Genomic DNA, 13,354 nt, shown 5'->3' on the forward strand with positions numbered 1-13,354 from the left:
TATATGTCATCTTCTCTTACAATTTCAACCCCAAAACAAAGTCGGATCTGTTTGGCTCCAATTTTGTTGCAGCTGGTCAACAGTCTCTTTTCTTGCGCGGGCGTGCCAGCACCGTTCGGGTGCGGTCGTCGGGGGTGTCCCTTGACCTGACTTCTATCAAGCGATTGTAGACGAGGAGAGCACCAACCTCGTCGTGGGATTCTTTGTGCCTCGTGGTCAGGACTTTGCTGAAGTTTCTTCTTGTTCACAAGTCGATACTCAATATTGCAGATTGAGCAGAGCGAAATCACCGGGAAGTATTGAGATCTTGCTAAAGCGTGACTTTAGCTTGGCTGGGTTGCTAGGGCGTTACCCTTGCTTGGCTGGTTCTGTAACCGTTGTGGTCGCGGCACTACCGTCGGCTCCCGAGGAGACTAGGACCGAAGTACGTTGACAGAGGGTTTGGTGGCACTGAAAGTCGGCTTCTGAGAAGACTAGGACTAGGAGTGTGATCACCGCTAAGAGAAAGAGAAGGAGATGAGTTGCTCTTAGAGAGGTTTGCTCTAGAGAGAACTTAGATCATCTTAGAGATGTTTTGATGTTGTGAATGTGTGTATTAGAATGAGAGGAGAAGGTGTTTATATAGGGAAGAAAAAGAAGAGTGAAATGATGAGTGGAAGAAAAATAATGAAAGTGGAGTATGAAAGTGATTTGTAAAATATGGAAAAGATAGAGAAATGATGAAATGAAAGCAAAGCATGAAGGTGTAGAAACATGGAAGTGATGATGATCTATTAAAGAGATTGTAGTAGAAAAATATATCCAAGGAAAAAAAGAAAAGCATCTAGCTTTCTTCATGTGGGTAGGAAACATGAACATGTGAATATTGAGCTGGTTTTAGGTCAGTTTCTGCCCCTTTATTCCTTCAATTATTTCTCCAACAAGACTTCAGAATGAGCCTTCGACTTTTTCATAAAAAATGTTCCACTATGAGTGTAGATCATCCTGACAAATTTTCAGAGCTTTATTCCATACGGTTGGGCTGGAAATGCTGCTGGACCTCTTACAGGTCCATTTTTCCAGTTTTGCTTCTGTAGAAAATTGGACTGATTGTTTGAAGGCCTTCCACTCAAAACTATCTCTGGCACTCTTCATAAGAAATGATCTTTGGGATGTCTAGATTTAATCTGGAAAGTTTTAGCTCATTTCGATTTCATTTGGTTAGTCTGCCGCCCCTTTTTCCTTGTTTAGCTCGGTTTCTCCTAGCCGAAGTAGGAAAATGTGCTAAAGTTGACTTTTCATGTTTCCATGCTTTCATAGTAGGCTTTATTTAGCCTCTAAATATATATTTCGAACTTGTCGACAATATATAGCTTGAGCCACTGACATTGGCTCAATTTCTCCAAGACGTGCCTTGTCAGGCCAAAATGCTTATTTTTGGTCCAAACAGGATCATCCCACTATCTGGGTTTTGGGGGCCTTGTTCTGATCTGAAAAGGGTTTGCTTTTTTTTTTTTTTCCTTTATATGAAATCTTAAAATTGACAATGGAAGTGGGGATGAGGATATCGGCGAGTCATCGGCTGTGCTCCGGCTGGCGAGCGGTGGAGAGGAATAAGAGGGCCGCCGAAGATGGATTCGTCAATAGGGTCAAAAAGTTTCAGGTACTGGCGAACGTAGGTGTGGGGGCGAGTTTGGAGTCGGAGAAGGATCAGGTCCGTGCGGCGACGATGCTGAGCTTGGGCAGCGACGATGGGGTTGATTAGACAAGGGATGAGGTGGAGGCAGCCGCCGCGGAGACTTTGTCCAGGCACTATTGAGTGAGTTTGGTTGAAATTTCTATGGTTTTAGAGTTCAACGAGTTTTGGTGGATTGAATTGGATTGTATGAGCATGATTTTAGGGGTTTGGTTCAACCTCTAGTTGCTAATTTTGTGGAAATTGGGGTTTGATTAGGGATTGTAGATGATCAGGGGAGCGAATTGTAGTGTTAATTGAGTTTGACTATTGTTGTTGGAGAGTTGACTAATCGGAATTTGCTCGATGCTACCACAGAACCAACCCTTTCTCTTCCTCCATGCCGCAACCACAGACTTGGAAAGTGTGGTGGTTGACTGCGGTGGTCAAAGTACGATGGTAGACTGCGGTCAATAAGAGAAAGGCTGGATTTTGGATTGAAGGATAGACTGAGGGAGAGAGGGAAAGTAGGGTGTGACTGATTTGCCCCTAAAAATTTGACGGAAGGTACACTCACTAACGGAATCCGTAACGGCATGTACTTAAATTGGGTAGAAATTTGAACTTGATGTACCGTTTTGATTTTAACAAAAGTTGATTCACGAAATGTTAGAATATGACCAATACTTCATGTACTGTTCTTGAAATTTTCCCTTGGTAGAAATGATTGGAAAAGTTCAGACTCCACTGGGCATGTGAGGCAGCTCTAATAATTACATATATATATATATGATTTTTCTCAGGTAAGGATGTCCTTACCTAAGGTTTAGGTACGGATTTGGTGTTTTCACCCACTTTTCGATCACATTTTCACATCTTAACCTTTCAGTTTTTAGGTCCTAATGTATAGATCATCTCTGCAAAATTTCAGCCAAATTGGTGATCGTTAAGGCGTCCAAAACTGCAATTTACACGAACGGACCGAATCTGTCGAACCGGAACCGTTCGTATTTATAATGGTAAATTGCAGTTTTTGATGCCTTAACGATCACCAAATTAGCTGAAAATTTGCAGAGGTGATCTATACATTAGGACCTAAAAACTGAACAGTTAAGATGTGAAAATGTGATCGGAAAGTGGGTGAAAACCGGAAATCCGTACCTAAGGCTAGGTAATGACGTCCTTAGTGTAGCCGGACTGTATATATATATATATATATATATATATATATATATATATATATATATATATATCATTTTTTTTTTGAGTTGAATGGTGTTAGACTTTATTGATAACTAATAAACAGATTAAGGAATACATTTCTCAGATTCTATTACATCGTGAATGAAGGAATGAATATTTGACCAAAAGAAAGCTTGATCAAAATCTGCAGCATGAGCTACCAATTTGTGCGCAGCCATGTTTGCCTCTCTTTTAGCATGAATAATTCTAACTTGGTTCACCTTTTTCAAATCTTGTCTGAGGTCCTCATATAACCTTCCAAGAATAGAATAATTTTGCAGCTCCTCCTGACACACTTGTTGCTTCAAAACCAAACAATCAGTCTCCAAAATTACTGGACATAGACCATGTTCCATCACATAACCAAATGCTTCCTTACAAGCCAAGAGCTCGACATGTTCAGCAGACTGAACTCGAGTAACTACCTTCCCCACTGCTCCCAAAAAAGTCCCTTGAGAGTCACGGACTAAGAAACCAATTGCTGCTTTGCCAGAGCTCGGACTAAAAGCTCCATCAAAATTCACCTTCAACCAACCCACAGGAGGGCACTGCCACTTCAAAATTTTCCTAGTTCCCTGACAGAAGACATAAGAGCTATATCACGAGCTAAAGTGATTTTGTTTTCTCATACCCTATCATTCCTTTCTTTCCAAATTCCCCAAATAAAATGCAATAGTTAATCAAAGTCTGTTTTTGATAACTTCCCAACACACATATTCAACCAATTAAGAGCATCCATCTGATCAGAATCCCCCCCCAAAACAACTGCCAGCAATTTGCAAATTGGTAGACAACACTTCTCAAGTGAAAGCACAATCTCTAGTAAGATGAATAATTGTCTCCACCTCATTGCAAAAAACACAACTCTGAGATTCTAAAATAACATTCTTTGATGCCAATCTGTCTAGAGTAGGTAAAATATTATGACAAATCCTCCAAGCTAGCATTAACCTTTGCCGTGCTAGGGATTTTGGCATGCCAAATGTTCTTCCACACTCTTTGATTACTCACAACAGAAGGAGAAAGAGTAGATGCAGTTTTAGAGAAAGTATGATGATATGCAGATTTGACAGTAAACATACCTTGTTTCCCCAAATGCCAAGTCAATCTATCATCCAGACTTCTAGCAGTCAAAAGAATTGCTAGAATAGCTTCTGCATCTGAGTGTATAAAAGTGGAACGAATTTTATACTCATCCCAAGAATTAGGACGAATAATCAACTCACTCACCTTGGCCAAATTATCATGCACCGGTCCCAACAGTTGTGGTTTATGAGTAATAGTATTAGGAATCCAAGAATCCCGTAACATGAGAACATTATTTCCATTCCCAATTTGCCAATGAGCACCTTCAATCAATAAATTTCGAGTAGAAAAATTGCTACGCCAAGAATAAGAAGGAGTAGCATGTTCTTTTGCATTCCAAAAAGAACCATTAGGATAATATATAGCTTTGTAAAATTGTGCCACAAGAGTATCCGGGTTAGAGACAACCCGCCAAGCTTGCTTCACCAACATTGAAGAATTAAATTATGATAAGCTCCGAAAACCCAAGCCACCCTCTTCCTTGGCATGACACAAATCATCCCATTTCTTCCAATGTATTTTACGTTTATCATATGTACTCCCCCACCAAAATCTAGCACACATCTGCTCAAGATCTTCACAAAAATTCTTTGTCAATTGAAACACACTCATAGCATAATTAGGGAGAGCTTGAGCCACCACCCTGATCAAAATATCCTTACCAGCACCACTCAACATCTTGCCTTGACAATGCTTCAGTTTTTCAGCTAACCGCTCCTTTACATAAAGGAAGGTAGATGTTTTCTTGCGTCCTATGTAAGTAGGAAGACCTAAGTATCTCTCATGGGACTCCACCACTTCAACACCCAACAGATTAGCCACTCTATCTTGCTCACAATCTGCAACATTCTTACTAAACACAACAGAGCTTTTATGAAAGTTGACCACCTAACTTGAAGCCCTTCCATATGTCTGTATAACATGTTTGATCTGAAAACAAGCTTCCGGAGTAGCTTGAGCATATAGCATACTATCTTCTGCAAATAACAAATGATTGACAGATGGTGCTCCTGAGCAAATAGCAATACCAGGTAATAACCCCAACTGTTGCTTTTGTTGTAACAATGCCGAGAAGCCTTCAGCACCAATAAGAAACCGATAGGATGATAATGGATCCCCTTGTCTCAAACCCCTAGTTGGAATAACCAGGCCTCTAGGCTTCCCTCTAACCAGAAAAGAGTACCTCACAGAGCAAACACATTGCATAACAACATCTATCCATGTAGATGCAAAGCCAAATCTCTCCAAAACCTTGCACAAAAATACCCATTCCATACGATCATAGGCCTTGCTCAAATCTAACTTCAAAGCAATATACCCAACTTGACCTTCCCTTTTGTTATGGACAAAATGAGCTACTTCATTAGCCACTAGGATATTATCCGTGATCAGTCTCCCAGGCACAAATGCACTCTGAAAAGGAGAAATAATAGATGGCAAGAAAACCTTCCGTCTGTTTGCAATTACTTTAGAACAAAGTTTGTAAATAACATTACAAAGTGCAATAGGTCGTAAGTCTGCCATATTCTCAGGATTCTGCACCTTTGGTATCAAACAAATGTGAGTAAAATTTTTCTGTTTTAACAAAGAACCAGTGTGCAGAAAGCTTTGTACTGCCTCAGTAACATCTTTCCCAATATCCTCCCAATAATACTGAAAAAAAAAACAATAGAGGCATACCATCAGGGCCAGGAGATTTCGTCGGGGACATCTGAAATAAAGCACACTTGACCTCTTCTTCTGAATACGGGGCACATAGCTTTTGATTCATATCACTAATAACACACGGCTGAATTGCCGCTAAGGTCAGATTAATTGCGTCAACATCAAGATCAGTGGCAGTAAACATTTTTGAAAAATATGAAGTCACAATATTCTCCATACCTTCATCATCATCTTTCCACTGCCCCTCATGATCAAACAGTCCCAACAAATGATTTTTGCGCTTCCGATTAGCTGCCTTCCTGTGAAAGAAACCTGAATTTCTATCACCCTCTTGCAACCAAGTAACCTTGGCCCGTTGCTTCCAAAATGCCTCTTCCTGCGATAGAATATCCTGTAAAGAAATCATTATGTTACACCCCACACCTGATATGTCTTTTTACCGAGTTACACGAAATTCTTATTGGTTACCGTTCACGATTTTAAATTTTAACGTTTAGGAGGGGGTTAAAAATTGACTTTTTATGAGTTATTAATTTGAGAAAATTTCCTTCATGAAAGTTGTAGAGGACGTTAAACCGAGCGCGTGCATATGTGGTACGTAAAAATCGGAGTTCGTATGTGAAAGTTATAGCTTAAAATGCGGAAGTTACTGTTCATGGTAAAAATTGAATAAAAATGGAAAGTTACCCGGGTAGGTTTCCAAAACCGGAAACCCACCCCTCCTTCTCTCTCCTCTCCCCCGATTCTTCCCCTTTCCCTTCGGGTTCTCCTCTTCCCCTTCGATTCTTCACTTTCCGGCCACCAACCGGCGTGCAACCGGTCACCACAGGAGCGCCTCAACCCGATCTTGACATTAGTGACCTAGGATTGTGGAGTTTTGGCCGTGGAAGTCCGGATCGAAGCAAGATTGCTCCGGCTGCAGTTTTGGGATTTCGCCGGTTTCCAGCCATTCCGGCCACCTCCGGCCGCCATATTCCCATCGAAGGTTTGGTTTTTGATGGTGATCATTTCCCCTAAGGTAGTTCGTTCCAATTTGCATTGTAGAGGTTGAATTGACGATTTTTCATTTCTAGGGTTCTTGAAGCTTCGGGGCTTTCCTTCACCGGCTCGATTCGGCCACTTAGAGGTAAAATTGATCAATGTTGTAGTTGAGAAGTTGTTTGGGTCTGTTGAGATGATGTTGTTGCCGGAATTTGGTGGTCATCGGAGAAGGTCGCCGCCGGCGCGTGGTCCCCACGCGCCGCCACTGTAGGTAGCGCGTGGTGGCGCGTAGAACTACATTTTTATTACCGTTTTAGTTCCATAAATTCTTTAATGATATTGGAAGCTTATACATGAAATTTGATGGAAATTGGAGGAAGTTACGATTGAGCATGAATTGTTGATTATTGATTCACGTGAATTCGATCGCCGAAATTCTTTCGAATTCACTTTAGAATTTATATATCGATGAATGAATATTATTGGAGAATTACGGATGGATTCGATGTGAATTGAGAAGTTGTATTTTGAAGGGGGACGTTTTGAATTTCAATTTCTAATTATCATAAAGTTAATTTCCGTCCTGTAAATATATATTTATGAATGTTATTCGTACAGGACGAGAGGAGTCTCCATACGAGGAAAATACCGAGCGACGTCAGGATTGAGCATATATTGTGAGTGGACTTTTGTTTTTAAGTAATTGATGCATGCATTATTTCTTATGCATTATTTCTTAAAGTATGCTCTATTTATTCATCAATTTACATTTCGAGTATGAGATTAGAAATTGATTTCGTATTATCTCATATAAATACTTTCATTATTGATTCGTTTCCGAAATTGCTTTTGATTTATAATCTTAATGGTGAATTATCTTATTTCCGAGGTTATTTCCGGAATTATTCTCTAATTAAATGTTATTTCGATTTGAGACTTTTAAAGGAGTTTCGAAATGGGATTTCGATGGAATTATTTTTCTTGTTTATTTATTTGATCCTTGGTTTTGGCATTGGGAATGCCTTAGCAATAATGGCGGTTTGAGAACTTTGTTTATTTGAAGATTTTATGGCGTGCGGGGTCATGTCATTGGACTATGCTTATTTTCTTTTATTTACTTTTGAACTTGAGATTATCTTGGCGTGTGGGACACGTCGTTGGAGATTCTTTTACGAGAGATGGGGGAAGCCTTATGGATTTTGCATTTACTGGATTTTCGGTTATGTTTCCCTGTGCCATACTGAGGGGTGATTTTATCATGCTAGCATTGATTTTCCGCCTTTGTGGCGCGGTGATGGGATCACCGTAGCCCTTCCGCCTTTGTGGCGCAGGTTACTGTCTCTGTGACAGTAATTCTGTAGCCCAGTATCCTATCGCTACACTTAGTGGCGTAAGGGTATATTACGGGAGTTATGGGAGTTCTTTAGCCTGGGAGGCTATCACCCAACCAAGCCTGCGTGGCTTATTCGTATGGCTATCATCTTCCCCTACTTATACTATTTTTGACTAGCGGGGACTAGTCTGAGTTTTCTTAACCAGCGGGGCTGGACTTATATTTTCGAGTATTGAAATTTCAATCTTTTACTCTACTGTCGTGACTAGCGGGGCTAGTCGGTTTTCTGGAGTTCAATGTTTTTCGAATTATTTTCTTAAGTGTTTTATAAATGTTGCATGCATCCGGATTTTATATATATATATCGAAAAATGTGGGAAGGTATAAAATCCATTTGGTTTATATTTGTTAATTTTTGTCCACTCACGCTAACGTTTTTATGTACTTTCCCCTGGGCCCTTCGGTTTCAAATGCCCAGTTTTCAGTGTTGCTGCTCGGCGTTCGGGAGTGAGCCATAGTGACCGCATCCGCTTCCGTCATCATATTTTGTAGGTTATTCATTTAGCCTACTGTACTCTATGTTAAACTTATATTTCTAGAATGCTCTGATTACTAAGGGATATGTGACCCAAACTTGTATGAATTATATTTGAGGTCTATGACCTAACTTTGGTGATTGTAGTAACTTATACCTTTCGGAAATTATGTGTGATGTTGTTAGCTTTGAGATGGGATTGTGGAATTTGGGAGCAGGGTGGCTCCAGGAGTTTGTGGTTGGATTATTAGAAGTGAATTTTGTTTTCCGCAGGATTTTGGGTTATCCATTTTTTAAGGGAGGTTATGCCGAAATTTTTGGTAAATCTCCTTTAAAGGTGGGTCCCGCAGGGCCACTTCGGATTCCAGGGTGGAATTCGGGGCGGGTCTTGTCACATTATCACTTTCTTCTCATTGTAAACTGCCTCAGACATCGGCTCATTCATAAGCACTTCAAATCTGCTCCGAATATCCACCATCTGATTTTGACGCAGTCTAAATGTATCACCCTGCCAAGATTCCAAGGCACATCTCGTGTTAATAATCTTTCTTGTTAGTACAAACATAGGAGCACCTCCATCTTCTGCTTTCCAATTAGATAACACAAGAGGATCACACTCTTGGTGCTGCAACCAAAAGGACTCGAATTTAAACCTGTGCCGCTTAGGACGCTTGGGCAGAGGTACAGAACTAGCTTGTAACAGAATGGGAACGTGGTCAGAATCACTGGGTGGCAAGTGCTTCACCCTTGAATAACCATAGATGTCACTCCATGTAGAGGTACCAACTGCTCTATCCAAACATATTTGAGTCTCAGAATTCCACCTGGTCATCTTTGCACCCTGAAACCCTAGATCAGCAAGATCACCATATCCCAATGCATCACGAAAACCCTGCATATGTCTTTAACTACGCAAAGGCCCTCCTAACTTCTCACTATTGTTCAGTATTTCATTAAAGTCGTCGATTATCACCCAAGGAAGAGAATCTAAATCAGCCAAATCACGAAGAAGCTGCCAAGAATCCCCACGATCTCCTGTCATTGCATAACCATAGAACCCTGTTATTCTCCACCACGGTTCACCAGGTGCACCCCTAATTTCTGCGTCGATGTGATGCGCAGAGACAGTACGCACATGCAGATCGACATCCTCTGTCCAGAATAACGCCAGGCCTCCCGCCTGACCAACGCTCAAGACCTCCTTCGAGTGCGCAAACCCTAGATCCTTGTGCAACGCTTTGAAATCCCTCAAAGTACTGATTTTTGTTTCACAGAGAAAGACAATCTGAGGCTGATTCTGTGTGATCAAATCCCACAACGCCCTTGTAGTAGTTGTGTTGCAGATTCTCCTGCAATTCCAACTCAAGACATCCATGGAAGTGGACGGAAGATTAATCTCCCAAAGATTGAGAGTAAACCCTAGCGTGCGGCTAGGTCAGAGAGAAAAAGAAAAGGATGAATTCAATTACCTAGACTCTAGCTAGCTAGCTAGCTAGCTAGCGTATGAAATGATTAGTGATATTATAAATATCTGATTATATCATATATTCCTATACCATGTGAACCCTGAGGGATATAATTTAGAGCCTTTGTATATATACACTTATCTATACTATTATTAAGAAAATAGAGCTTGTTCTCTAAAATTAATTTTTTTTTATCAGTTTAACCTTTATATATTAAAAAATTATGAAATATAATTGATCAATGAGGATAATATGATAAATTGTAAAAAAAATTAAAAACATAAAATGTGGTAGTTATACGGTAAGTTTTTCCACTACCTTTAACTTCTCTTCACACACATATTGGGTGGGCCCTATTAGTATATATTAATCTCACGATCTTCACAAGGAAATAAAATACTATGCATGTGGATTTTGTACTCAAAACAATTTTTTCAACTCCTTGTGCATTACTTGACGTGGAAAATTCCTTTTTCATTTTTTTATTTGTTTGTCATGTCTTCTGTAGTTAGGGATGACAATGGGGCGGGTTAGGGATGGGGATCACAATACCATCCCCATCCCCGGGGTCATTCTCCACCCTCACCCCCATCCCCGCCCCAATCCCTAATAAAAATATATTGGGGATTCCCCGTCCCCATCCCCACTGAGGACTAAGCCTCCAAACCCGCCCCAAATCCCCAATAAAATTTAATAAATAAATTTTTTTTTTCTCATATTGCATTTTTAAAAATCAAAATCTACAACAAATAAATTAAAACATGATTAAATTCATAAATCATAATTTAGTTAGTGCAAAAGTCAAAACACCATTAAAGTAAAAGTGTAGCCATTAAAGTAGAATAGTAAATGTATATATTTGTGATTTATATTATAAAAAATAAATTAATATATATAAATTAAATATATGTATATATTATTGGGGCGGGTTTGGGGATGGGGATCACAATATCATCCCCGCCCTATCCCCAATCTTAGATAGCGGAGATTGGAGATCCCCATCCTCATTCCCCATTTGTCCCCGAATTCTCCCCTCATTAGGGGCCGGTATCCAATGGAGTTCCGCCCCGCTGGGGATTTTTGTCATCCCTGTCTGTAGTACTGGATCTTTGGGTATTAAAGCCATATGATTATTTATACTTCGTATGGTATTATAGATTTTTATTCCTTATTTTCTTGTCTTTTTTCATCACTCAAACTTTTAGTTTTTAGTTCTTACTTTGAAACTTTAATTATGTCTTCCATTATAATAAAGTTCACAATAATCAATTCGATTTTCAGCGCGTGATTCATGTGTTTTACTAATTTCAAAGAAAACTACTTCTTTAATAACAAGAAAATGTACTCGATATTATCCAACCGTCCATTACTATTTGTGCAAGTGCACATCGGTGCACTGAATACTCTCTCTAATCTTAAACAAAGAAGAGTTAAATTGCTAGGGGGTTATGCCAGCGGGTTTGGATGCCCGACCTCCATTTCTAACCACATGTCGTATTATGTATACTAGCTTCATACCCGTGCGATGCCCGGAGTAATTTAATAAGAACTTGATGCCTTTTTATCTTAAATTTTAACAACTAAAGAGAATAAAAATTAGGAATTGTCTGCAGCAATTTTTGGATTGAAATTGTCTGTTTGACCCACTCTTCCTTTTATTTTCTAATTTTTTTAATTTAATTTTAGTATTTTACCATTATGACATTTTGAATACTTTTTATATGAATTAAATTTATTTTATATAAAGAACATATATGTAAATTTAAAATTTAGTGAAGCCTTTAACACCAAACTTTAGCTTTCCTTTATAGCAGTAGAGATGTAAAATCCATTCAACACCAAAATATCAAAGTCGTCCATTTGTTTAAAGTTGGCAAAAGAGCTGGGCCTTTTTAATGGGCCGCAGTTTTCATTTTTTCTTCATCACAAAAGCACTCCTTCATAATCCCCAAAAGGAAAGGAATCTCCAAAAGCACAGAGTTTATATATATAATAATAAGACCCAAAACTTGTGTTATTTAACAACTACTCTGGAGGTAGCCATAAGCTTGAATGGCCATGACATAGCTAACGGGTGTGCAATGGCAGATACTAATAATAAGTATATCAGCCTTTGATAGTGTTTGGCTCCAGTTTTTCTTGAGTTGGTCAACAGTCTCTTTTATGCGCGGGCGTGCCAGCACCGTTCGGGTGCGGTCGTTGGGGGTGTCCCTTGACCTGACTTCTATCAAGCGATTGTAGATGAGGAGAGCACCAACCTCGTCGCGGGATTCTTTATGCCTCGTGGTGAGGACTTTTGTTGAGTTTCTTCTTGTTCACACAATCGATACTCGACGTCGTAGATCGAGCAGAGCGAAAATCACCGGGAAGTGGGGAGAACTTGCTAAAGCGTGACTTTAGCTTAGCTGGTTTGCGAGGGCGTTACCCTTGCTTGGCTGGTTCTGTAACCGTTGTGGTCGCGGCACTACCGTCGGCTCCCGAGGAGACTAGGACCGAAGCACGTTGACAGAGGGTTTGGTACTTGCTAAAGCGTGACTTTAGCTTGGCTGGGTTGCTAGGGCGTTACCCTTGCTTGGCTGGTTCTGTAACCGTTGTGGTCGCGGCACTACCGTCGGCTCCCGAGGAGACTAGGACCGAAGCACGTTGACAGAGGGTTTGGTGGCACTGAAAGTCGGCTTCTGAGAAGACTAGGACTAGGAGTGTGATCACCGATAAGAGAAAGAGAAGGAAAGGAGTTGCTCTTAGAGAGGTTTGCTCTAGAGAGAACTTAGATCATCTTAGAGATGTTTTGTTATATGAATGAGTTGTTTGAATTGGTCTCGGCACTACCGTCGGCTCCCGAGGAGACTAGAACCGAAGCACGTTGACAGAGGGTTTGGTGGCACTGAAAGTCGGCTTCTGAGAAGACTAGGACTAGGAGTGTGATCACCGATAAGAGAAAGAGAAGGAAAGGAGTTGCTCTTAGAGAGGTTTGCTCTAGAGAGAACTTAGATCATCTTAGAGATGTTTTGTTATATGAATGAGTTGTTTGAATTGGTCTCGGCACTACCGTCGGCTCCCGAGGAGACTAGAACCGAAGCACGTTGACAGAGGGTTTGGTGGCACTGAAAGTCGGCTTCCGAAAAGACTAGGACTAGGAGTGTGATCACCGATAAGAGAAAGAGAAGGAGAGGAGTTGCTCTTAGAGAGGTTGCTCTAGAGAGAACTTAGATCATCTTAGAGATGTTTGTTGAATTGTGTTGTTGTTGTTTGAATTGGTGTTTTGTGGTGTTTTTGGTCGTGGTACTACAATCGGCTCCCAAGGAGACTAGGGCCGAAGTACGTTGACAGAGGGTTTGGTGGCACTAATAGTCGGCTCCAAAGGAGACTAGGACTTAGAGTGTGATCACCGA

General features: G+C 40.4%; 1 long non-coding RNA gene across 1 annotated transcript; it reads left to right on the forward strand.

The window, feature by feature from the left end:
- Window positions 1-7,237: 7,237 nt before the first annotated feature.
- LOC133740709 (uncharacterized) lies at window positions 7,238-8,685 on the forward strand. Its single transcript, XR_009861379.1, has 2 exons — window positions 7,238-7,305; window positions 8,440-8,685. It is a non-coding gene; the product is annotated as an uncharacterized LOC133740709 (long non-coding RNA).
- Window positions 8,686-13,354: the final 4,669 nt, after the last annotated feature.

The sequence above is a fragment of the Rosa rugosa genome, chromosome 3 (genome assembly GCF_958449725.1).
Source record: "Rosa rugosa chromosome 3, drRosRugo1.1, whole genome shotgun sequence".
Lineage (NCBI taxonomy): Eukaryota > Viridiplantae > Streptophyta > Magnoliopsida > Rosales > Rosaceae > Rosa > Rosa rugosa.